At 37.4% G+C, this 25,962-nt stretch overlaps 1 protein-coding gene and 1 pseudogene across 1 annotated transcript in view; one reads left to right on the forward strand and one right to left on the reverse strand.

Annotated features, from left to right (window-relative positions):
- Positions 1-25,962, reverse strand: part of PTPRN2 (protein tyrosine phosphatase receptor type N2) — a 493,407-nt gene that overhangs the window by 254,027 nt on the left and 213,418 nt on the right. The window lies entirely within an intron of this gene.
- LOC134137611 (uncharacterized) overlaps positions 3,816-25,962 on the forward strand; it is a 68,476-nt pseudogene continuing 46,329 nt past the window's right edge.

Consider the following 25,962-nt stretch of genomic DNA (forward strand, 5'->3'; position numbering starts at 1 on the left):
TTCATGAATTTTATTCAAGTCCAGTTAACAATTTTGGTTAATGGTAATGGAAATACAAAAAGATCAAAAGTCATAATACACTGTTTGACTTGAAAGGTATTTTATAATTTTGCTTTGAATAACATTTGTTTTGTATTTTTCTAAAGCTAATTGTTTCAAAAGCCAGAATGGAATTTAAAACAAAACTGAAAACAAATATTTAGCTTTAATAGGAATAATAATGTAAGAATATTTTGGTAAAGAGAAAATTGTTCATTAGAAATTGATTAGGAAGTTTCTTTTGTTTGGTTAAACAAAAGGAAGAAAAGCAGAAAAAAAATTCTCCATACAGGTCTTTCCAAAGCATGTTTAAGATCATAATAAAGAAAATATAATTTCATTTGGTAATGTCACTGAATTTGTTTAGAGTAGTCTTCATCTGGAATTGAGCTATTGTAAAGGTTTCTGTTTGTCTGCATGAACTGAAGATGCACCATTTTTGGAGAAGCTGAAAAACTGTTTTTATGAAAAGTAAGAATAAGACAAGCAGACAACTATCTTTTGCTTCCAGTATTAGCTTCTTCTTCAAATGCATTTTAAAACACATTTTTCTAATGAATACAATTTTTGTAATAGTTCCTGCACTTAGCATGTGCTATCCAAACAGATGAGCTTCCTGACAAATAAAGTCTGGAGGACATAGTTGGGGGGAACCTGAGAAGTTCCTGCTAAGAGCTGTTTGTTCTGCCTCTCTCTTAGCAAAGCCTGCTGTAGAACAGTGTCTGCATTTGGGCCTTAGCTGACAAGGTGGAGCTCTGCCTTTCAGCACGCTTCGCCCTCCGTGGGCCCTGGCAGTGACAGGGGACAGCTGGACACACGCCTCAGTGTGCTGATCTGCCATAACAACGATAGCCCTTGGCTACGAATCTCTCCTCAGTAGGAATTCACCTCTGAGAAAGGATACTGTCCCTACGGAGCCTACGCTTCTCCTGTGTTCAGCTTTTCTGAGCACTCCCTAAGTAGGCACAGTGCCTGTTACTTGACTGATGAGCACAAAGGTAACCGAGTAATTTCTGGTAATAACAGTAGTCTCTAAATGCAAATATTAATTTCTCATATGAAATTCCTTTATTTATTTGGAAGTTCTCTCCAAATGGCTTGGAGGCACATTTTTTTTCAGAACTAATTTGAAGAACTGTTTTCTGTGTATAATTCTTAGGTCATAATTCAGGATTTGATTCAGGATTGAATCTTGGTGTGAGGTGTTAACTGTTTTGTGCTTGATCTCATTGCTGTGCTCCATCTGGGCACCACAGAATGGAAATCGTAGCCTGTTGATTCCTTGTGGTCACATTTTCATAGGCTTTCAGTTCGATTCCCTCAAAATTTCACTGCTGTGCATTAATTACAATTGGACATAAATCACACAGAGTTCCTTCTGTTTTCTGATAGAGCAAGATTAGCGTAATGGAGACACAAAACCTTTATATAGTAACACCTCTGTCAATAAAAGTCATTTTCATCTGTATGAGATGAGGAAGTTGTGGAACAAGGAGATATAAGTGATTTGTCCCAAGTCACCCAGCAGATCACTGGCAGAAATGGAAATTCCTCACTGTCCTGAAGCCAAACTTAGCAACACTATGTTCACTCTATGGTTCAGTGGTGAACAATTTCTCTATATCTCTATAAGGCAGTAGCCTTACATGTTCACTCCAGGTCTAGGACTGGAATTTGTAATCAAACACTGCCATTGGGGGGTTTCAAGATGAAAGGATGTAAAAGAAAAATAAAACCATAGTGCTAAAGAAATCAGCAGGACTAAATACCTCATTTTTTGACCTCAACTAACTGTGCTTATTTGAAGAAAGGTAAAGGAAATTCTTCTGGGGAAAGGAGAGGTCATCTCTGAGAAAACAGCAACAATCAATGCACCTCAATAAAATCATAGTTAATCTGAAGGGTTCTTTGTCATAAATACATCTAACAATTCATTGCACTTGGTGTTTTCAGCCCATTTAAAAATGATCTGATAATGTTATCTCTTTGATTAAGAAACTAGCTTACTGAATTTGGGAGAAGTCAGATGCTTATTTGTTTATTTATCCAAAGTATTTTAGCGCTCTGGTCTCTCAGTCCATTGTTGTTATTAATCTTCCTCAAGTTCTGTTTTTGAAATACTTTTGTCTCCAGCTTACTTTGCATTTACTATTCAGCAATATAATCCTACACACTGTTAATAAGCAAGATAAAAATCCATAAATTAGGCTTCCATAGGTGCTTGTGCTCTGTATCTCTGTGAAGAATGATCAAAATCAAGTGCTTGTTTCTTGAGACAGCCTGTCAATTAGCACAATTACAAGGGTTTCAGCTTGCTCTGCTGTGGTACAAGACTGAAGCAAAGCTCCAGTAGGAAGGAAAATATATTCATCATTTTTAACTTCGTGTCTATTTTCTTAGTCATATTTATTTTCTTTACAGGTTGCTATCAGTTCTCTTTGGCAAAACAGAAACTCTTACACAGGCAGTATTTAATATTCCTTTATGGGTATGCCTGCTTCACAAAGAGTGTAAATATCTGAGTGTTGTGCAAACACAGCCAACTCAGATTTAACCTAGGCAGCTTGGTAGCCCTGCTGTGTTGCTACAACAGAGTGAAGGTCAATATGAGCGACTGATCCAAAGTGCCACAGATAGACTACTAGCAGCACATGCTAGTTTAAACTCCTTGAAATGTTGGCATCCTTGTGATCTTTCACCTGCTGCTGTGAAAGGAAAGTGGGTTCAAAGTCCAGGAGAAGACTTCAAGTCAGTACTTAAAATTCAGAAATCTTGGCATCATTATGTACAGCAGAAATTTTGCCATGGACTTTACTGATATCAAAATTTAACAGTGGAGTTTTTGACATTAGAGGAAGACATGCTAAAGACAAAAGGTGGCTTACAGCCATGACTCCTGGTCTTTGGATAGTACTGACAGTTCTTAGAAGAATGCTGTGGACCATTCATCATCTGAAACAAGACCTATTACAATAAATGTCAAATTGTGACTTACTGAGCATGGAAAGATGATAAGGCTGCAATAAAACCCTATATCCCACAGGTAATTATGATGGAGAGTAGAGGGAGAAAAAATTCCCAGGTTTCCAAGAGGAAAGTCATATACATTTAAAAAATTAGCCTTAAAGAGAGCTGCAGTACCTGACTGAAAGGTAAAACAAGTTGATACTGCTTTGATCTTCCATCTTCTCCTTTCAATTTTCTCTAGGAATAATGCAATGTTAGTAAAATTTGCAGTAGTCTGAAGGCTTTCCTATGCTGCAGAGCCTCCTCAAGATTCTGTATTGCAGTACTACCAGTCTCCACATTACCTTGTACTCTGCTTCTGTCCCTGATATGTCTTCCTCATCATCTTCACCCTAATATGCTCTCTAAGGAATCTGCACAGAAGAGGCTTGAAGTTGTATCTCAAAGTCACTATGCCAACAGTCTCTAGATATGCCTGTGAACCTAAGGCTTCCTTACTTCTCTCTGTATGCTGCAAAAAAATCAAAAGCGGAAGATTCCCACATTCAGTTCCTATTTCTTTTGTAAAAGAAGTAAACTTGTTGTCTAAAATATCAGCAAGCGTCTAGAAAGCCAGGCAATGCACTGATATATCTTGGTCATGAATTCCAATACTAACTACTGGCTGTAGCATTTTCCAGCAGATATTGCCAGTTGCAGAAAGTTACTCCGCTTCAGGTCTCCAGGTACAAACCATGAATCTGTACTCTTTGATTCCACCAATCCATGCAATTTTTCACCCAGGTACTATTCCACCTATCTAGACCACAATGGCTGAACTTCGATTCAAGTGTGCTATAGGAGGCCATGTCAAAAGCCTCGCTGAACTCAAGGTAGATGTCAATCACTGTTCTCCCCCTATTCCCAGAGCTCATCATTTCATGATAAAAGGCAATCAGGTTGGTCATCGCGTTGGTCAGGTTTGATTTCCATTGATTAATCAATGCTGGCTGTTCCCAGTCATCTTTTTTTCTTTTCTTTTTCTTTTTCTTTTTTTTTCCCCCATGTGTCCAGGAAAGGCTTAAGCCTTTTAGCTTAATTTTCTCAGGGATCAAAGTGAGGCTGACTAGCCCATAGTTCCCCAGATCATTCTTCTTGCTCTTTCTGAAGACAGCTACAACATTTGCTTTTCTCCAGCCTTATTCCCTGATCTCCACAACTTTCAAAGCTGATACAGAGCAGCATTCCTGTGAGAAGAGCCACCTTTCTCAGTACCTTTGTGTGCATTCCTTCTAATCTCATGGCCTAGATTTTACCACTTAGGAGATCACCAAACTGATCTCCTAACACATCAGCTCATTTTCCTGAATAGTAAGGCAGAGGGTTTTTGTACTTTGCTGTCCATAGACACTTGCAAGCTCTCCTGAGCTCCTTTCTCCTTTATAGGTGCGTCTCACAGGATCCTGTCTACCAGTCTTCTGATCAGCTGAAGTCTGATCTCCTGCAGTCCTGAGTCTGTACTCTGCTATATTTCTTCCTCATTTCCCTCAAGATCTTGCACTCCATTATTTCATGGCTATTACAGCCATGGCTGACACTGATTAGTAAGTACCATTATATGTTGATATGAGTGCAGAAACCTCATTTAATTGATTCTATCAGGTTTTCCACTTTCCTTCCAGATTCAGAATAAGTGTGTTTGAACTGCATGCGGAGAATTCAGCACTAACAAAGAACCATCAGGGCATAGCAACGAGATCACCATGTAACGCACCTACAGGGTACTGGGCTGGGATATTCACCTTGTGCCTTAAAAACATCTTTCTTGTGAACATATCCCTTAATTATGACTGCAGTACTTCTTTGGTGCAATGTTCTGGCTCATAAATTGCAATAGTCCATACCTTCACACCATATGCTGTCATTTACAATTTCTGCAAGTATTTGCTTCTAAATCAGACCAGCTGCACAGCTATAAATTAGAAGTGAGGCAAGAGAGAATGAAATCAGTGAAAAGCAGGCCTGCCATGCCTGATATTGTCTACATTTTGGAAAATCTGTTTTGTCCTGATGAGGCTGCACCCAAAGTTTCACCCTAAGCTTCATTGCTTCATGACATTTTCCCATCTTGCCCTTCTGGAAAGGTTTAACTAGTTCATATTCCACTATATTTTACGCATCATGGACTTTATTCTTTCTAACTGAGAGACCCTTCTTGGGGGGATTTTAAGAATTTTTAAATTGCAGCATACTCTGAATTAATTCTGGCAGCCAATGACCCCCAAACGCAAAGGCAACAATGTCTGAGGCCTCAGAGCTCTTGTGCTCTTACAGTGTTATCTCATCCCATAGAGTTTCAAAGTCTTCAAACAAGTATTCAGTCCATCTCTAAAATCTTCCAGCCTTCAGGAACCAAAGCTCCAGGACTTTTGATCTCAACTCTTTAAGACTTTCCTTAATCTTAAGACTTTAGATTTGGTAACTCCTTTTCTGCTGACAGACCTTGTGACATGGAGGGTCAGAATTGAGATGACTGTTTCTCATTTCAAGTAACTCTTTCTGTGTGCTTATTTATTTATTTATTACAACAACTAATTTCTTATTCTAAGGACATGAAGTAGCTGCAAAAATATTACTTCTTTGGTCTTTTCGTACTTGAAATTTACCAAGAGGTCATTAAAGCATTACTGAGGAATGAATGTATCATTAAAGTTATCAGTGTGTGACCCTTGATGTTCTCGTGAGTCCCCCAGCCTTGTCAGGAGGCAGTCAGGAATAAACACTATGAGAACTGTTGCACGAGGAACTGCTCTAAAAGGAGCTGCAAATGGCTTGTGAGTCTTTTTTTAAAAAATAACAAAGCACATAAAAAACCCAATTGGCAACAGTTGGGTACATCTCTCCAGACTGCAAAGCACTGCTAGTCCTAGAGGAAACTAAATGGAGCCCTCTCTATGGACAAAAATGGAATTTGTTCGAGGCTGACCTTTTGCTTTGCCTTTACTTTGTCAATATTAGTCTTTTTCAGATCTTGCCACCCCATAGTCCTCCCCTTTTCTTGTTATTTCTCCCTTCCCTGTGTTTTTTGTCTGTTTCCACCCTGTTTAAGCCACCCCACTTTCACATTTCCCTTTCAAATGTTTGATTAACATTTTGTTTTTCATCCAAGTAATTTAAAGGAGCTTATCTTCTGCCCAGGATGCACGTAGATATTAGCATTTCTGCCCGACTGCTGAATCAGTGCCTGAATGGATGAGTCAGAGGGGAGGGAAGCAAAAAGCCCTATCTCAAGTAGCAAATAAAGTTAATATGAGGTAGGTTTGGAAAGGAGAACCCTTGCTAGTAATCTGAAATACATAAATAACTAAGAGTAATTCTCTAGAAAAGTTAATAGAGATTTCTATACAGTATTGGGTTGGAATTAAGATATAAAGCATTAAGATATTTTTTCAAGAAAAAATACTTCTAAAAGTGAGCTGTTATTATATTGTGAAATAGTCTCCTGCTAGAAGTGGTGAAAGCCAAATGGTTTGGGCCATTTAAAACTGAAATGGACAAAATGCTAAAGAATAGGTGGAAGGACTGGTTATGTCATTCAAATGCTTCACATGGAAGTATATTTACACTGTCAACAGCAAGCACTTCCATTAAAAAAATTGCTACTATACATGTGTGCAAAGCAGTAAGTCATGTTTAGAAAAGCAAAAGATAATATTCTCTTTATCACCCGTCCTATTTTTCTTGTTATTATTTTGCTAAACCAGTGGGAATAATTTTATTGCTTTTTTCATACAGTTAGCAAAGAGAAGAATTGGAAAATAGATAGTGTTTATAAAGTTATAGAGGTCTGAAGTTTTTCTTCCTTCAGAGAACAGAGATCAGAATGAAATCATCTTTAGCAATGTGATTTTTTTTCCCTGAAAGGAAGAACACTTGAAATGCTGAGGTGTAATCTATGCAGAATATGCAACATTACATTGCAGGGAATATATCACTCAAAGAACTAGTCTCCTCTTAATGCAGATATGTAACCGCCACTAATGACAACAGAAATTGCACATTTGCCATAGGAAACTAACTGCCTTGCCTTGCACCGATACGGCCATTTTGTTACAGTAGTATTTCAAAATATTTCATATTCTTTACTAACCATAAGGACATCATATGTACATATTTTTTAATCAACATATATATTCATATATAGAAACTTATGTACCTATCATTGTTCTGTACTAATGCCTACTCTTTAGTAGCATAATTTCTGGGCGAAAAATAATCCACCTGTATGTACACGCACAAGGACACTTCCTAAAAAACAAGGCTGAAAATTAGCAGGAGTTTAAAAGCACATATGTGTGTGAACAGGGAATGTAACTTTATCCACCCTGCAGCTCCCAGGCAGCCGAGAAGGTTATGGTCAGCCTAAGTCGAACCTCTCAGTGTGGCTCAGCTCCCTCCATGAGCCTGGCTCTCCATGGCTGCTCAAGGGCTCCAGCGGGACATTACTGGTTGCTGAGGACTCAGATCACTTCTAGTAGCAAATCTGGAACCATGCAGAGATACGTGAGGTATCTTTTAACAAGCTACATTGGGTAGCAGAACCATTTAACTTGGCACTTTGCCTGGGCTAATTAGCCCTGCGGAGAAGATGGGTAAATTCGTTCAAAACACCACAGCAGAACCAAGCTGCTTCTTGTACCGGAGCTGGTTCACTGAACGCTGTCTTAGGGATCTGTTCAGGGTACTGCGTTGTGTGATGCTACTTAGTCATGTATCCCAAGTAATCCAGCACACACACTGGGAAAAAAGTGAGCAAACTGGAATGCGCAAAAGGAAGTCAAAACCCCCTTTCTTATTGTGGTTAGTTTCTCCAAAATATAATTCTCTTTGAAATAGATAATTAGGTCGAACATCTTGATAGGAAAAACCTATTTCAAACAACAGGGGTCTGTGAAGACAAAGTAGTCCAAGAAGATCTATGAATACATTTCAAGGGCACATGAATTATTTTCTCCTTAAAATCACTAGGGCCATTTTAAAAGTATCAGTAGTTCAAATATTTTCAGATCTATAGCTCTAGCCTGAGTCCCAGTGCTAACTGCTCTTGCTTTACTATGCTACATATCTCAAATTTACATAGAAAACTGACCAACAAATGGAGAAAAATATTGTAGAAATGGAAAAAAAAATCTTGAATCTCTTTCAGCTGATTCACTTTCTAGCAATATGATTTATTTGTATTACGTAAGGAAGGGCTGGATGCAAGTGATTTTGAAGTCACAGAGAGACAAATGATGAACATACATATGGAAAAAGATAGTCTTAGATCTAATTTAAACATAAAAAGACAGACTTAATAAAAAAAATACCATCTTCAGTTCTAAAAAAATGGAAAAAAGCAAGAGGCACTGCAAGTGGGTTTCCAGGATATAAACTTAGCCATCTAAAATGTAAACATTTTAGATGTTTAACATTTTAGCTGAGAGAAATAAAAAGTCTTTGAAGTAGCTCTGAATGGTGAAGTAGTCTTGCTCTGGTCTTATGCTGAATTAGCCCAGAATTTCTTTGCTTTATTTACACATTTGCCATAATCATTATTTATTCATTTAAAAAGTGTTTGTGAGATTTAATGACTAAAATTAACCACATTCACAATCACAGAAAACTCAATTCAAAACAATGAATTGCTGAACATTTTGTCAGAATCAGGCGACAAAATTTGGCCTTGTTTCTTATTGGTTATTCTGGTGTTCAATCATGATTTTACCAATCCTACTAGTCTGCTTATTTGTTCACTATTTTGTGCTACGTGTATGAAACATATTGTCTTTTATAGTTCATATAAAACTTCCTAAATGTGTCTGCTATTTTAATGCTTCCACTTCAACGCAAAGTGCAACACTGGCTGGAACAATATCTGACTTGTATTGAAGTGGCTAGCTAGGAGACTGACCTCTACAAAGAGGTTGCATCTTCTTCTTCTTTTTTTTTTTTCCCCAAAGATATTCAGTTATTAAAACGTAAATCCTACAGATTTCTAAATGTTGTCCCAAGATGTAGCGACATCTCTCAAATGATAAGATTGCATGCTAAAAACATGCAACCTCATTAGTAATAATCTATTGTGCTTTTCAAGCTCAGAACAATATGCACTACTGTCTTGCAGCAGCTGCAGCCTGGAGCCAAGAATACTTTGAATTGTCAGAGCTTCAGGCCAAAATATCTCTTTACCGTTCATGGATCACCTTTGATTTAAGCCTCTGTGTGAGCTCTGAGTTTGTGTTTGGCTACTATCATGGCTACTAAACATAGCAAGTGAGGAGTGCGAGAAGGAAAATGCCTGTAGTGATCAAGACAAGGACACTTACGTGCAGATCTGAGCTTTCATGTGTGGGAGCAGGACATTCAGCTAAAGAGAATACATTTGAAAATAGGCCCTAATTCATAATTTTGTGGATTACATTTTAAATTTAGGAGATTGGACTGATTGTTTTGTTTTCTTTCCTGAAGAAAAGATACTACCAACAACACCAACCTTTGTTTTTACTGCATTCAGACCAAAGTCCTGCTGTGCTATATGTGAGGCAAAGACAAAATAAATGATCCCTAACTACAAAAACTGTGTCATGGATTCATGATAACTTACAGTTCCAAAGTTAGGTATACAAGTTCACACTTTTATAATTTGTGTAAAGACATAGGTAGTTCCAGATGGCAAAGCTCTGACATATCTTAGATACTTCTCATAGAAAAAGGCAAACCTAACTCTGTACTGACTATAAAGGCAACACAAAGTGACTCAGATATGCATTTCTGACTTTCAGTGCTTAGCTAATGGCAGATAAATTCTATCCCTACTGTGAGGGAAAAAGGTGATTTAGAAGGATGGGGCAGAGTACAATCAAATATATGCATCATTATTTTCTATTATTATAAAAGAAGAATTGTAAACACCATCTATATTCATCTATCCCCAATCTGCCCACTGTTAGGTGATTTATGTTGGCACATACTATGAGAGGCAAGATTTTTAACAGAATGCAAAAATTCTTACTCAATGGATTATATGGCTTAGTTGCTTTTTCCAGCTAAATCAGTTGGTCCAGATAAAAAGTATTTTCACTGTTACAGTCCTTGCCTATCTCATATTCTCAGATATCAGAGTCAAAAGAATATTATTATATAGAGAAATGTGTGATGTCAAAGATAGGTCTGGAAAAATCATTTGGAGAAGAAAACCTAGGCTACTGGTCAGTTCTAGGACTTCTATGTCTCAATCTAGCTAAAAAAAAGGGCCATTATTTTCATTAAAAAAAAAAAAAAAGAAGAAAAAGATTAAATCAGTCATTACATAATTATATAAAAAGTTATTACATAAAGTTATATAAAAGTTATGCGCTTATTCAAATAACAGGTCAGGATAAACACTGATTATGTAGTCCTGTGAGAATAATTTTCAATCTACCACATGCACACGGTAGATTACAGACTGAGGTGCTATCAATGCATTTGCTGGTCTTCAAGTAATTCAATCAGTGCAGAGTTCAAGCCAAGCCAAGTCAGAATAGTCTTAACACAAAAATGTATTGCAAATCCATTGCAGAAAAGGCTCAAGTGAACGCTGACCTTCTGAGAGTTGCATAGCGTGTCATCATGGCAATCTTTGCTGGCTTTCAATTTTTACCCAGACAAATGATAAAATCCACTCTGAATAGCCATGTGCCACTTCCCCATCTCTGCAATCAGCTGAGAAATCCCTTCTGCATTTCTTTCTGTGGAACATGTAAAACAACGCATTTCTGCATGCTGTAGCAATCTGCGTTTGTTAGAACTGCAGAGTTCAATCAATTCCAGTGCAGAAGAGAAAGCCAATAAAAATAGCGATTGAAGTGAAACAAATGGTTTTGCCAGTAAAGCACTCTGGAAAACCAGCGCTTCAGCGTGTGTGCGCTGATTGCCACATGTCTGATAGCATCATGCTTCACCATCAACCTCTTTATTGTAAAACCACAAAGAAAGGATATGAGAAAACAGTTGAGACTTTGGAGAGAAATCTAAAATTAAATTTAAAAAAAATAAGATGAGTACTGAAACAAAAATAGTGACATTCAGAACAACTGAACCTGTTTTAAAAGGAAGATAACTGAGTTGTGGGCTTCTGCAGTGGAGAGGAGGGTTGACAGAGTGTACGGCATAAGAGTAAGGTTGGATGGCAAGTGTGATGGACTCCCACTGGAAAATGAAGAAAAGAGAGCAGGTACATTCAGCAGGCTGAGAACAGAAGTATGTTTGTGGAAAATAGAGAGGACACCAGAAATGCTCATCAGCTTTTCCCGAAAATGGAGCAAAATCAGCAAGCTGGAAGCACAGTGATCAGTCAGGAGGTGGGAACTCCTCCCAGGGACCACACAAAGCCGTGGCTGCTGAACCCTTCCGTCACCAGTGCCACACTGGCTACCCTCAGCGCCAGCTGAAGCCCTGGACACTGTCTACCTCTTTCCGAGTGGCTTGCACTGCGTGACACTGAGGAGTAGCAATTTCTGGGTTAACTTCCCCTCACCTCCCCCAACGAACACAAAAGCAGATAAATGTGCAAAAAGTTATCAGGTGCGGTTTGGAGGAAGGGTTTTTTTCCTCCTAGTGTCAAGTTAAAAGAGATTCCAGGTGAGAGGAAGCCAGCTGCAGCTGCCGGGATAAAAAAGTAGCTATTTGAGCCTAATTTGGTATTTTATTTCCAGCAGCCTAGAAAGCCTTCCATTAACTAGAGGCCAAGTGATATTCAGCAGAAGGAAATTAAAAAAAACTGTACAGAGAGAAGGACACTTTTTAGTCCCTCTAAAGTGAAATGCTATGAACCATACAATTCCAATTTCAACCTCCTACTTAAGTATTCATGTGGATATTGTTGGCGCTGCAGTGGGAGTGAAGGCGCTCCCAAAGTCACAGTAGTATAGCTCTTTCTCATGGCAATATACTTCAAAGGAATAGGTTTACAGATGTACTTACAGGTGCTTAGGATCAATTTGAAAATATGTGAGGAATCAAGGCTCAGCTGACCTCACAGATTAAACCCGATATATCATTTCTATGATAATTTGGAAATCGTTCCAGTACTGCTTTCCTCCCCATAAATCTTGGGTTTAGTTAGGCAAACACTGCATTGGAACTTCTGGCTTTTTGTAAGTGGTTCTGTGAAATATTTGATCAGTGGAGTACTCTGCCACTCTGTGTAAAGGGTGTCACAAAAACAGAGGTAACAAATTGCAGCAGCAGTCACCAATGCAAAAGAAGCAAAGAAACAATCCTGGAAACCTGCACTGGTGAAGCAGTTTTATCCAATCAGATCAGTTAAACAAACATATTCATGACCTAATAGAACAAGATCAGTAAAGAAGCAGAGCTGTGGAGAGAAAGTTTCAGATGCAGCAATGCTGGAGAGCAACGATGTACAGTGCTCACACTGTGAACTCTACTGTGAATGACAGAGCACCGGAACAGGTTGCCCAGAGAGGCTGTGGAGTCTCCTTCTCTGGAGATCTTCAAGGCCCACCTGGATGCAACCCTGTCTAACACGCTCTAGGTGACCCTGCTGAGCAGGGAGGTTGGACGAGATGATCTCTGGAGGTCCCTGCCAACCTCACTGACTCTGTGAGTGTTTGGCATTAGAGATAAGTACAATGTTCATACGTTTACATAGTCTTTTTGAAGTTGTACTATTCCCAGTATTTCCATTAACTACTGAGAAGTTAGTCCAGTTAGAAGTTAACTAGAAGTTAGTATGACAAATGCTGCCAACCTGACTGCTTTCTATGATAAAATGAATGTATTTGTGGACATAAAATGTAAAAATGCTTTCTTTCCATTTAAGTGTAGCATCAGCAGCAAAGAGAACAAACACGGAAATAATAGGTATCTACAAATTGTTAGTCATGATATACCTTCAGATCTCAGCATCTATGAGACACTGTAGGAAGAAGCCTTGCCTCATGCAAAAGGGTGGCAGAAAAAGATCTAAAAATTTGCATATAAGTTGACAGTATGATGCTATTACAAAAAGGTACATTTCATTCTGGAGTCAAAAATCTTATCTCCCTTTTCCCCAAACTGAGCAAGAATACTGAGGAACACCAATAATATGTTAGGTTAAACAGCATCTTTAATTCCTCAGACACAGGTTAAGACCAAAAAGGATACCAGTACTCATAATACAGCTTTTGATGATGTTAGATCCAAAACACTACACAACGTAACAGTAAACTGCCCAAAACCGCAGTGGCTCCGATCACTCCTTTCCAGTTGAATTTACAGAACTCTAAAGGATTGTTTTTCCTTCACCAGCGGTCTGCATCTGAAGGAAGCTTACTCTTCTCTCTTCCTTTCTCACCAAAGGAAAGATAAACTGAGAAGAGCTAGCTGTAGCTCCTGCCAATACCCAATTGTAAATATTGTTCTTCACTGTCTATTATCATAATAATATCAGAAAGCCTAGGAAAAATCAGCTTTTTGTTAAAGAGTAGCTTAGCAGAGGATAGAGGGACATGACAGAAGGGAAATCCCTCTTAAGAGCTAGAGACTTGTTTGCTCTAGCCCCCACCGAAGGTAGACCTTCCATTTGCTGGGACTGTGGAAAAATTTGGGTGCTATCTCATCACTCTCTCATTTAGGATAGAATTAAACATGTATTTTAAAATAATTTCTGGCTTTAAAGGATTGTCACTTCTTCCTAGACAAGGTATTAGTCATTCATGTTAGCCATCTGGACTACTACAATTTACTATGTCTTAATCTGTGAACATACTAAAACTGCTCTATGAGAATTAGAAAAACATTAAACTATGGATCAATCTAAATAAAATTATTTTAAATAGAGAGCAATTATGAGACAGAAAGCACTAATTAGAATAATAGATAGAATGACCACCATGCTCTGATTATTTTGCACTGTTTGGGTGAAGCCATTTAAGGCACAAGGTTTGACTTCGATTTGCATTACCAGGACAAAGAAACACAAATATTTATTTTATATAAATATTTATTTATACAGCATAGATGGTATTCATCCTTTTTCCTATATTTGTCAAAATACCTCCCAATTATTTGACCGCATGCTGGATTTATACAGACTGAAAAAAAAAATGAGCAGTTTCTTAGCTGAAGTAACAAGAGCTGCAACTTTATGAAAATGTAGGTAAAATGAGCCTCAGACTATCACCACGAGAATAAACTCTTCATGATAACGAAAATAAAATTTAAAAGAACAAATAACTCTGAGTTGCTGCCACTGCTAATGAAATTTCATTTACCTCTTCTATTTAGCAGCTATCAGTCTTCATATATCAGATTTAATTTTGCGCAGTTATACATGATTTTTCAGTTGTATCAATAAATTAAACTCATGGATTGTAAAGCCAGATGGGACCACTACGATCATCTAATCTGACCTCATAAACCAAAGAACATTTTTCTTGATTAAATTTGAGCTGAGAATGTGTGCTTTTATCTGTGTGTACATATATATATATATATATATATGTATATATATATATATATATATATATATGTAAGAATACACACACACACACACACACACATATGTTATTGAGTATCTACAATTATAACAACTCAGGTCCTGATCCAAAACCCACCTTTACTAAATCACAGGATTTGGAATCAGAGCCTTATTGTTCAGACTACCAAAAAATATAAATGCACTTTCCTTTTTCGGTTATTTGGCTGCCAAATTTGAAACATGGTGAAAGCTGCCTTTTAGTACATACATATTGCAGTATGGGAAAATAATCAACATTTTAAAATTAAAATTCATCATTACCTTTTACTTACAGCACCTGAATAATTGTTAAAAGCAACTAATTACCTGCATATCAGAAAGCACATTTAATTAGCTGCTCATAAACAGAGCACATTTCAAAAGCCCTCCGGAGGGATAGGTGCAGAAATTCCATTAACCAAAGCTGTGCGTGAGTTTGAGCACTTCTTCCAAAATATACTCTGGAGACCACTTTTATGCATATGAGCTTTTCTCTTCAAAGTATTTTCCCTCTTCCACATGTGCATGAATGAAGAGCTGTGCCCACCTACAGAGGTATAAGTTTTCATGAATGGAGAAAGAGATTTTTTTTCCTTTTGTAGTTGAGGTAAGTTATTTTTCTCTTAGATGTTCAGTGAAGTTACAGAAATTGCATCATCAGAAAGGAAGCTGAAATAGAACATTTATAGGCAAGAGATTCATTTCATCCAGAGAGGGTCTGAGTGTGTCATTAGCTTTTGGGGTTTGTGAGACAGCGGACTCTTCAAGTACGAGTCGTTCAAAACGTTCTTCCCTATTTTACCGCAATACTGAAACAACAGCACGATAGCGTAAAAACACCCGCGCAGCCTCCTCTCGCCCCAACGTACCGCAACCACTGCAGCCTCGCGCACATCCGCTGTCTCGCGTGCATTCACTCAATCCAATTTTCTCTTTTATCTAGCCCAAGATGAAGCTGAAGCTGAGAGAAAAAACTTACTGAAGCAAACAGATGTATGGCTCCTTTCTCTTTTAAAAGAAGTTATCTGGATTCCCTCCTGACGAAGTACTGTCAATCCTTGTCTACCTTATTCCTTTACTGCACAAATTGTCACCTTCAAAATTAATGGTCCTTTTCAGAGAAGAGTGCCTATCTCAAAGCATTTATCTGATAGAACTAGCAACACTTTTCCAAAGAATTGTCCTCCATCAGAAAATGCTGTTCTATTGAAATGGAAAGTTTTAAGTGAACATGTTGATTTTTATAGTATTTGACACAAAAATTCAAATGCTTCAAATAAAAATGGAACATTGGCTTTCTTACTTCATTTTGTTCTGATGATACTATCTTGTTGCATTTCTATTTGCACTTGTTTCAAAATTTAATTTCAAAATAATGCAATATTGTTTCCTATAATTCAATATTATATTCTAATGCATCGAGATTGTCAGGCTGAATCATTTTGACATTGCTGAAATGAAATTTTTAGTAACAGTGCCCTAGATGTTTGGAAATATATCTATTTCAAAATTTCCTCCTGGAATTTCTTTTCTAAGTTGCACCCTTTTGTTTCAACACAAATTGATAGGAAGTATTAAAATGTTGGTATTTCTTCAGAGAGGAAATTTTATTTTTTGACCAACTTTGATAGCTAATAAATATATAAGTAGGCAAGTACATATAGGAGATTTCCTAATTATTTTTTTTTCTCTCTCTCGCTACAGGTAATTCAATATTTTCTGAAACGGATACAAAACATGAAAAATTTCCACATATACATGTGCATACAAAGATATTCGTAATTAATTACCTGCAGTCTATGCAGATTGTTATTTTTCTTGCTTAAAAAAGGATTTTTAATCTAAACTGTTTATAGCTAGATACAGTAAATTATTTAAAGCTGTACCATGCTTTTGTGTTTATATGTACATCTCTGTATAAATATACACAGCAATCCCGAGCACTGCTGTCAAATGAGCTTTTCTCTATAAATTTATTTCCTAGAGTAAATGTTTCCCTCTTGGTTTTTTACCTCCTGATAGTAGTAAAGAGCTGTGAACTGTGAAGATGTAAAAAACTTTAGGTAAATCCCTTATAAGAAACCTGCCTGTTTGACTCCCTAAGAAATATTTTAAAGCTGAATTACTTCCAGGAACGTTGCTATATCTAATGCCATCTGCTATATCTAAAGCAGCTGGATTTTCTGAACCACAAAAGTAGTTTGTCTCTTATGGTTTCTGCACTTAATACAGAATTTTATGCTAGTCTTAGGTGCTGTGCTTACAGTACAATAACAGTGTCAAATAGCCTGATTATAACACGACCGATCCCCAGGTCAGCAAAGGTGCAAAGTTGCTGCGTAGGCATGATGATGAATGGAGGAAACCTAACCATTTGCCTGGAAATACTAAATCCCTTGACAGTCTGTGGTTTTATCTTAGGTAGTGAATAGCACCAGTGTTTGGAGAAAGCTACACATTTTACTAGTGCTTGTGTCAAGGCTCAGACACCCACCAACCAGGCTGGGGCCCACTCTCCCGGCTCGGTTGGCCCAATATAAACAGAATATCAGTCACCAACTTTTCTTTGCCTTTAAAGTACAAAACTCCACAAATACAAAGCCATCCCCACCACCATCACCCCCTGCCCCTTTCAGGGGTGTAATTTTCCTCCTGCCTTTATTTGGTTAAAATTCATATCATGTGTCCTTAGGGATTTGGCCTATATTAGAAATGAGAGAAAAAAAATTGAGGATTTCAAACTTTGAATCAGTCAGCTCCAAAATGTCACTATCCTTGAATTTAAAAAAGTTTATCTTTCTGCCACTTCTCAGATAAAGCTGTTCACTGCTCGCATGCTCCAAACTGAGCAGAACTTCAATTTGAAAAGCTTCACTATCTTTTGCACAAAAGACAAAATACTGCAGAACCCAGAACAAAAGTTTGTTGATCTTTTTAAGCATACATTGTAGAGAATAAAGATTTTTTTGAAATTTTTATAACACTTTGAAGTTATGACAATCATTATTAGCTTTCTGGAATTTCTTATGATAGCACTCATCATGATGAAGTCATTTGGGGCAAATCAGGAGCTCATGAGTATCCTATCCTCCTTCAGTGTTAAATAACTGGAGCACTATTATAAAGTACCACGGAAGTTTTACCATCAGCTGAGGGTCAGTGCACTTCTAGTCTGTATTAAGATACAAAGCCCAAACAAATAATAATAAAAAAGTGCAGCATTGTTGTAAGTCGATGGTGAAAGAGCAAGGCTTTTCTTACCTCAGGCTACAATAGCTACTAGTTTAACTTAATGGTCAGAGCACTCCTTGGGGAAGCAAGAAACCTTAATTCTACTGCCGGCAATAACTTTCCCTTTGTTAGCTGCACACGTAGAAAATTATTTCTGAAATAACACCACATGTATTAAACACTCACTTCAATATGACTTATAGAAACAATGTTCCATATGTGTGAACGAGATTTTGGCAAGCACAAAATTATATGCAGAAATTACATTTGGGTTCGGAAAAGACTCTTTTCACTAACCCAGATAGATATTTAATTTCTGTGGGATAAATTGCATGCTACCTATTCACTAACATAATTTTCCCCCTGATGATTGACATTTAGATACCAAAGAGGAAAAAAGATAGCATGACATTAGATTGCACATCTCGGAGGAGTAAAAGATATTCATTAGACTAGGTATTCCAGCAAATGGCATGCTAAACTCTTGACAAAAATCATGTCAAAAGTCATGTCAATCTTTTTTTTCTTTCTTTTTTATCTTTTTCTTTTTCTTTTTTTATTTTTTTTTTGCTAACTCAAAAAGCTCATCTGTCTGTGGAAGACAATCAGTCATCCTGGCACCTGAAATACAGTAAATAATACCTACACTTGAAAAGACGTAAGCCAGAATCGATGCAATACACTGCATTGCTGACTGATATTCAAGGACATGAAAATGCAAATAAACAGGGCTTGAGTATTCCCACGGGGAACAGTGCAGTTGTAGGGTAATACAGAACAGGAGGAAACCACTCGGGCACCTCAAGGCTGTTTAACCCGCTGGAACAGGGGTGATACAGAAACTGCAGCAAGATGGGGGCAATTGCCACATGCTCCTCAGTAGCAGTTCATTCAGCCAATTCAGAACTAGTGCATCCTGACTCCAGAGAGTCAGCCAGTGCCAATGACTAAATAAAAAGACGGTGTCATTGATTAAACCTTAACAATTATCTGCAAGGGTTAAATGAGAGGGGGAAATGCAGAGTAATTTTTTTAGAGCTTTAACAAGGGTGGAAAAATTCAGAGTTCTCCTCCTGGGAGGAAGCCAGGACCTATGTTAAGAAAATAGAGATCTGCATTGCAGAATAACTGGACTAAAATGACTTCCTCACACCAGATTGTACTATTCAGAATAGATTTCAGAATAGATGCACTACATATGGGAACATGTATCCTGCAGTTAATGTCTAGTTATGCTTCCTTCAAAATGAATAATGCTAACAATATAACAATAGCAAGATAATAATGGAAAAAAGGAAGATTTGCACTATCTGTGCTCATTAACCCAAACTATAATGCTTCCCTTAAATATTAAATACCTTCCAATCATTAGAAATACATTGTGAAAGGCTAAAGAAATATATTATATGTGCTAGATTTTTTTTTTTTTTTTTTTTTTAGATTTTTTTCTTAAGAGACAATGGGAAAAGCAACACAGCTCCTTTAATCCTGTAATCTCTCTGGTAGCAATCAGCTTGGGGTACATTTCAGTTTGTTCACTTGTCATCTACATTAAGAGTCCTTCAATGAGCTTCTCCTTTAAAGTAAATACAGAATGACACATTTATAATTAGATCCCCCTGACCATTCCCTCTTAGGTTTGAAGGATATGAAATGTGGACACGTCATGCAGTTCCCTGCTCCTGATCAGTGTGCTAAGGAGCTTAGACTTTCACTGTTGATTAGTGAATTGTAAAACAACCAACACAAAATATACTATGGTGCTGTTGGTTCAGATATTGTGGTCTCAATTATTCCCTGCATGCAGGAACAGTCAGAAACTCAAGAAATATTTCAAACAGGACTGAAAAAAATGTTTGAATTAACCTTGAATTTCAAGCAAAGATTATTGAGTCACAGCAACAATATAGGTCCCTGTGAACACAGCAGCAGACAAAATTCTTGTTTCTGCTCCACCTAAGAGTAGTAAATATGTTTTAAGATCATAAGGAGTACAATACAGTATTATTTGTTAGTGCTTGTAATTCCCATTGATATTCAAAAAATTTGTTAACATTCATGGCCATTTGAAGTGTCCATAACATTATTTCTCACTAAGGGATAAAATGAGATTTTTTGGTCATTCCCTCTAGTTCAGATTTTGTTTGAATCATTCATGCTTTTGTTATCAATGAGCAAATTTCTCAACAAATGTATCATATAATTTTATTTGATAGTCTAGGAATATCCTAATGATGTTGAACTTTCATGAGCTTTCATAACTTCAACAGAAGTACTGATGCTTGTCCACTCTCTTTCTCACTATATAGTAAAAAACGCTTTTTTTTAACCACCATAGAACAAAAATCAGTGATACTTGCCCCACATATGTTCCTTATTTGCATTCACTGGTCAACAATAATAAAATAACCACTCAGTACTTCTCCTGTGTGACTGTAACATCACTGTAAGGGAAGTCAGTTATGAGAATCTAGTGAAACAGCAATGTTCTTTAGCCTTCTGATTTTTACTAGCACTATTCAACACTAACATGGACCCCCTGGGACTCCAGCTCTCCCCTTCTGTCAAGATCATAATGGTAAAAGCCACCTACAGTTACCATTGTTCTGACCACACTCACTGCATCAGGAAAATTATCAATAACTTCCCACCATTTTCTCCATAAGATAAAGCTTTCTATCATAATCTCCTAAAGCCAGCAAAATATTCCTTGCTCATTCTCTTTTTTGTCTTATAATCTATGCTTCGTCCAATTTTTACAGTAAGTGGCTCAATTTACCAACTCCCCCCCCAGTATGGCGTTTTTATAGCCATGCTCTTTTTATAACTCTGGCTTACTATTTACTAACTCTTGTCCAACAAATCTTTTTTCAGGTCATAGTATTCTTACAAATGCTAAGAATCTTAATCCTCGATTTCAGTTCTTGTAACTATGGCCATTCCTGCAGTGCTAAACAAACATGGCCAGCGACTGTGCTTAGATCTTGAGGCCCTTTCTACTCTACACCTCACTTGGCCAGAGCCCTTCTCTGGGCTCTTGCAGTACCTCTGTGAGCATAAAGCATAATTACAAACGTTTGTGGGGTGGGTTCAAGATGTCTGAAATGAGGGCTGTGTTACAGCTCATCAGAAAAATATTTCCATCATATGTAAACCTTGCATGTTTTTTACCCTGGAGTTTGGCATGAGGGCATTCAGGGGTATTTGATGCCATGAAGCCTTCAGGGACAGTGTGGGAAGTCTATGGAGAACAGCCAGATCTTGTGCAGTCTTGCTAGGTAACAGTCCTTGGGATACACTAGTCCTTGAGTTATGCTCAGGCATTGGGAAAAGTCCTAGTCGGCATGGCCCAAAACTATGCCCTGAATCATGTTAACAGATAAGCTGTACAGAGATCGCCAAAATCCGTTATCCTGCTCAAGATTGCTGTCTGATCGTGTGTTAATCGACAGTATGAAACTTATGTACATGCCAGTACAGGTAAACATATTTTTGTTTTCTGCGTAGCAAGACAGTTAGAAAATTAGATAACCTATACAGCAAGTTAATTCTTCAGGTATCTAAATACAAAAAAGATAGATTCTAAGTTACACTTCCAGTGTGGGAGTCATTTCTCAGATTAAGACACCCAAATATGTGTCTCTCTGTGACCTAAATGTCTAAACTCATTTACACTGACGGAGTCAGCATGGCCAAGGAAGTCTAAACAGTGATTTAGTTAACATTAAGGTAGATGCCTGCATTAGGTTAAGCTGATACAAAGGTCTGCACTGATTGCAATGGGAACTCAAATAACAATCTCACATGTAGAGATATATGTGAGGTGAACCTCACATCCAGTCTATATTAAGAGTCTATTTCAGCAGCCCAGTCACTGACACCTATTTGAGATGCCTTTGTGTATTTTGTCTGGCCTTCAGCAACCACGCAGAAAGGCACAGGTCTTCTATATGTCTAGTGCTGTACCTGGCAGTTCTGTGTGGATGTGTCAAATACCATCTCAAATGGCATCAGACACCTATGGATGTGCATCTGTCCATGAGAAAGACTGACACTTTCAGAGGGCAATTTAGTCCTTCCTGTAATAGAGAGAACACAGTGAGTATTTAAATCAAATGCTCAATCTTTTGATAGCTAGAGTTGGATGACATGAATCCCAACATAAGGAGCAAGATATCTGCAGTAACATCAGGATACCTGCATAAACTTACACTGCCTACATTATCTCCTTTCCATGCATCTTTCTGGAAGAGGTGGAGGAAACTCCAAAAGATACACTGAATATATCACTAGAGTACTGAAAATGTCTGAACTAAAGGATGCAGTCTGAAATTTAATCTAATTCCATTGAATTTAAAAGATGTCCTGACAACAATTTCAGTAGTGCCAGAATTGTAGCCTAAATTCTTTACTTGGCACCAGTAATCTCTTACTGGCACTGGCAAGAATTACTACACCATACTGATGCAGGCTACACAACGCACGATGCTTGGCTTTCTGAGAATGCTGCAATCGAACCAGTATTTAGAGGTCACACTGCAAATAATTCTTAATACAGCATAGCATTATGCTCAACATTTAACTCTTAAGAAAGCAAAGATAATGACAATGAAATATTTTATTTTCTCATAAGCAAGATGCCAAGGGAAAATTGTTCACCCATCTTCTGTGGGTCTTGATTTCCCTGGGAACTCCAAGTATACAGCTGTTCAGAATGAAAAAAATCTTTCAGTTGTGGACCTAACTATGGATTTGAGAGCTGAATTTTAGACATTAAGCTTTTTATAGGACTAGAAATCTTAACTGGAAGGTTACTAAAGTAGAGGAGTAAGCAGCAGAGCTGAGGAATCGCTGCTACACATGGTCCAGATACAGACAGATGAGGAAGGCTGAAAGGAGTGTAATACAACATTACTGCATGTGAGAAAAAAGAAGATCAGATAAAAAAAAGGAAGGCAGGATCAAGAATTATAAATCTGCCATGGAACAACAGAAGCCTGTAGAGATACTAGAAGAAAGGAGTAAAGTGGTCAAATCACAAGCTACAGTAACAAGTTTAACAGCTACACTTGGTATATGTCATTGAGTTGGCCAGGACTGAGAGCAGATGCAAGACAAAATGTTGGAGAGTCGGCAAAACTTATGCACAGCTTATAAATGAAAAAGAAAAAGGTAAAAGAAATGAAGATGACACCCAAGTTGTAGGAGAAGATGTTGTTATTATCAGCAGTATGCCATAGCTACAGATGTCTACTCTAGAAGCTACAGACCAAAATTCAAGTCAAGGAGAGTTTTCACTGTATTTAATTTTGCTGTTAATTTTTTAACTCAGCTCTGGGATACAGTTTGTGTATGTTAAATACTACAATTTGGTTTCAAATTTTGCAGCAAATATTGAGAGGTAATCCTTGGAAAAAATATTTTAAATGGTTCAAGTGAAATCCAAGGCCATACCAGTTGTAGTTAGCAGAACACTGTTGATTTACATGAGATGAGGCTCTGAATTAACAGATTGAATATATCTTTCCAAACCAAAGTAAGGTTTTACATTAAAATTCAAGAATCAGAGAACAGTCACAAAGTGAGCACAGTGATAATGTATGGCAGGCAAGAAAAATCAGGATTTCTCATTTCAGTGTCTTATTACTAGTTAAAACAATAACAAGTTTAAAAGAACACTGATCCTCCAAAAAGTAATGAAATAACGGCAAGAAAACACTGGACTTGATTTTACCTTTATAGAATTTAGTATGAGATCAGAACATCTCATACTAGTATAAATCCACTGATTTCAATTAATTTAATCTTCTGATTTACTATAAATCAGAGAATAGAATCATGACCAATTAGTCTCAATGAGCATGAGTCTCTCAGGGAGATGGCAGAAATCTCAGGACTGGTTGTCAGGAAAAACCTTTCTATCTAGGGAACATTTTATAGATCTCTGTGGAAAGAAATAAGCAGTCAGTGTTAGTTTTGCATGGCTTTTCATAAGCCTATGTACTAGAAAAAACATCTTAATTGAGCTAATTTAGAAATGTTCTTTCCGATCAATGTATTGATTTCATTATAATTTGATTCCCAGCATGGTGGTCATTCTTATGTAGCTCCATAAGTGTATTGTGAATTTGAAATACATGCGAGCACATAATGAAATCCACTTACTAATAGAACAATAATCTGTCAGTTCATGAGAAATGGTGCAGATTTTCAAGATCAATGGCTGATTTTCTTGTGGGATTCTTGCATGAATGTTATATAGTCTCTTGCTTCAGCAGCATATCATTTAATACTCAGAGAAACACTGCTGTTCTAAGGAACAGGACTTCGCTATTTACTACTACCTCTGAAAGAAAGTATCATTGCAGGAGACTCCTATCCAACCAAAAGGAGAGCTAAAATTGTTATTCTGTGATGGACACTAAGTACAGACTAAAATATTCTATTGACAAAACCCAAAATATTTTCAAGTGCATATTTTCTCTTCATTGGACTTTTCCTCAGTAAAGCACTATTTTGAAGTGCTGAATCCATTTTACTATCCTCTAATGATTCCTTCCATGGCTGAGAAGCTACTTTAAAAAACTTAATTAGAGTTTGATCTTATGCACAGGAGAGCATCTTTATGAACAGTTCTGCAGGAATCCTGTTCTAAGGGCAGCTGGGTGAATAGTTACTCATCCGATGTTCACAGGATGAAAACCAGTCCATACTTGGTAGATATCTTTTGACCTTGTTTACATCAGTGTAATTCAAATTTCTTATAGTCTTTGGAATTAATCCAGCTAAAATTAGATTATATTCTTGTCCAAGTATCCCTCATTTACTTCTGTACGGTATAAAACAGAATGAATCCCTGAAGGATCACCATAGTCTCTATGGATTTATACCAAAGTAATTGACAGCATTTTTTTGTCTCTATTGGGAACACTGAGAAAATTTTCCAAACCATCACTTTTCTAGGACAGAAATGCTTCTCTTTTTATATGCTTCACATTTGTATTTTAGCAAACAGTGGAATTTTACTAAGACTACGTAAGTTCTAACCTGACTGTTATTATAGCCAGCTTCTCAGGATCATTACTTTCCTGCATTATTTTCCAAAATCTCAATTCAGCTTGAGCTGTAGGCAAAGTTAAGTTTTGACTTCAGATTTTCATTTGGGCTTATCTTTCAAACACTTATTATTTTTCTTGCTGGCATATGTTTGCCGATCGTCAGTTAAAATCTGCATGATTTTACATTTATAAAGAAAAGTTAAGCAATTCAACAAAAACCATAAACTTTTTTTCTAGGGACCAAAGTGGCAGCTTTCTCATTACATATCAATTTACAGCTCAAAATTAGGAATAGATCAATGCAAACCATCTGCACCTTGCAAGTTTTAACATATCTCCCTTTCGTCACTCTCAGTAAAGCAGAGGAAGTTATGCAGAGCATGTGGTCTGCTTTCACAAATAATTTCTATGGAAAACAGCAGTCAGATAGTAATGCAGGCCCAAGGTGACCTCATTACTGAAATTTGTTCTAGTTGTCATTAGACATATCACACTGTGTCACTCAAATCGGGAAAGGAATAAGAGATACTGACAGGCAGCACCAGTGATTAGAGATGAAAAATACTGTTACACCACAAGAATCCCTTGGTGGAGAAGAAATATGTACAGTGTTTAAGATTCAGTTGCCCCCTGATCTGTCACTACTGGCTTTATGGCTCTATTTTTCTACTTGTTAATTCTCCCTCTCAAGGGACAACACCTTTCCTTGAACAATATTGCAGGAGCAGATGTTCACTGGCTAGCCACCTTGGATAAAATATTGCTGAATTTTTGGTAGTGCGGCCCTTGTGTGTTGTGTAAATATATTTATCACAGTCAGAGCAGGCCAGCTTGGACACTCACTTTTTTGTGATTATGTATACAATTTCATATTACTGCCTAAGTTTAGAAATGGCTTAGTTCTTCAGAATTGTACGGTATGGTTAGATCAGGTCAAAATCTGTTCTGCTCTTCTTAAGTCCATAAGCTGCTAGGAATGATACCAGCAATTCAAAAGCTGCCACTTGGCTACCAAAGGCATAGCATGGCTAGCAAAGATGCTAGCGAGAGGAATTAAACAGTCCAGTCAACTGTCAACTCCCACTCTCAGCTTCCCTCACCAAATTTGGCCTTTGGGACTTACTGCAGCTGTCTTTCCAT

The sequence above is a fragment of the Rhea pennata genome, chromosome 2 (assembly GCF_028389875.1).
Source record: "Rhea pennata isolate bPtePen1 chromosome 2, bPtePen1.pri, whole genome shotgun sequence".
Taxonomy (NCBI): Eukaryota; Metazoa; Chordata; class Aves; order Rheiformes; family Rheidae; genus Rhea; species Rhea pennata.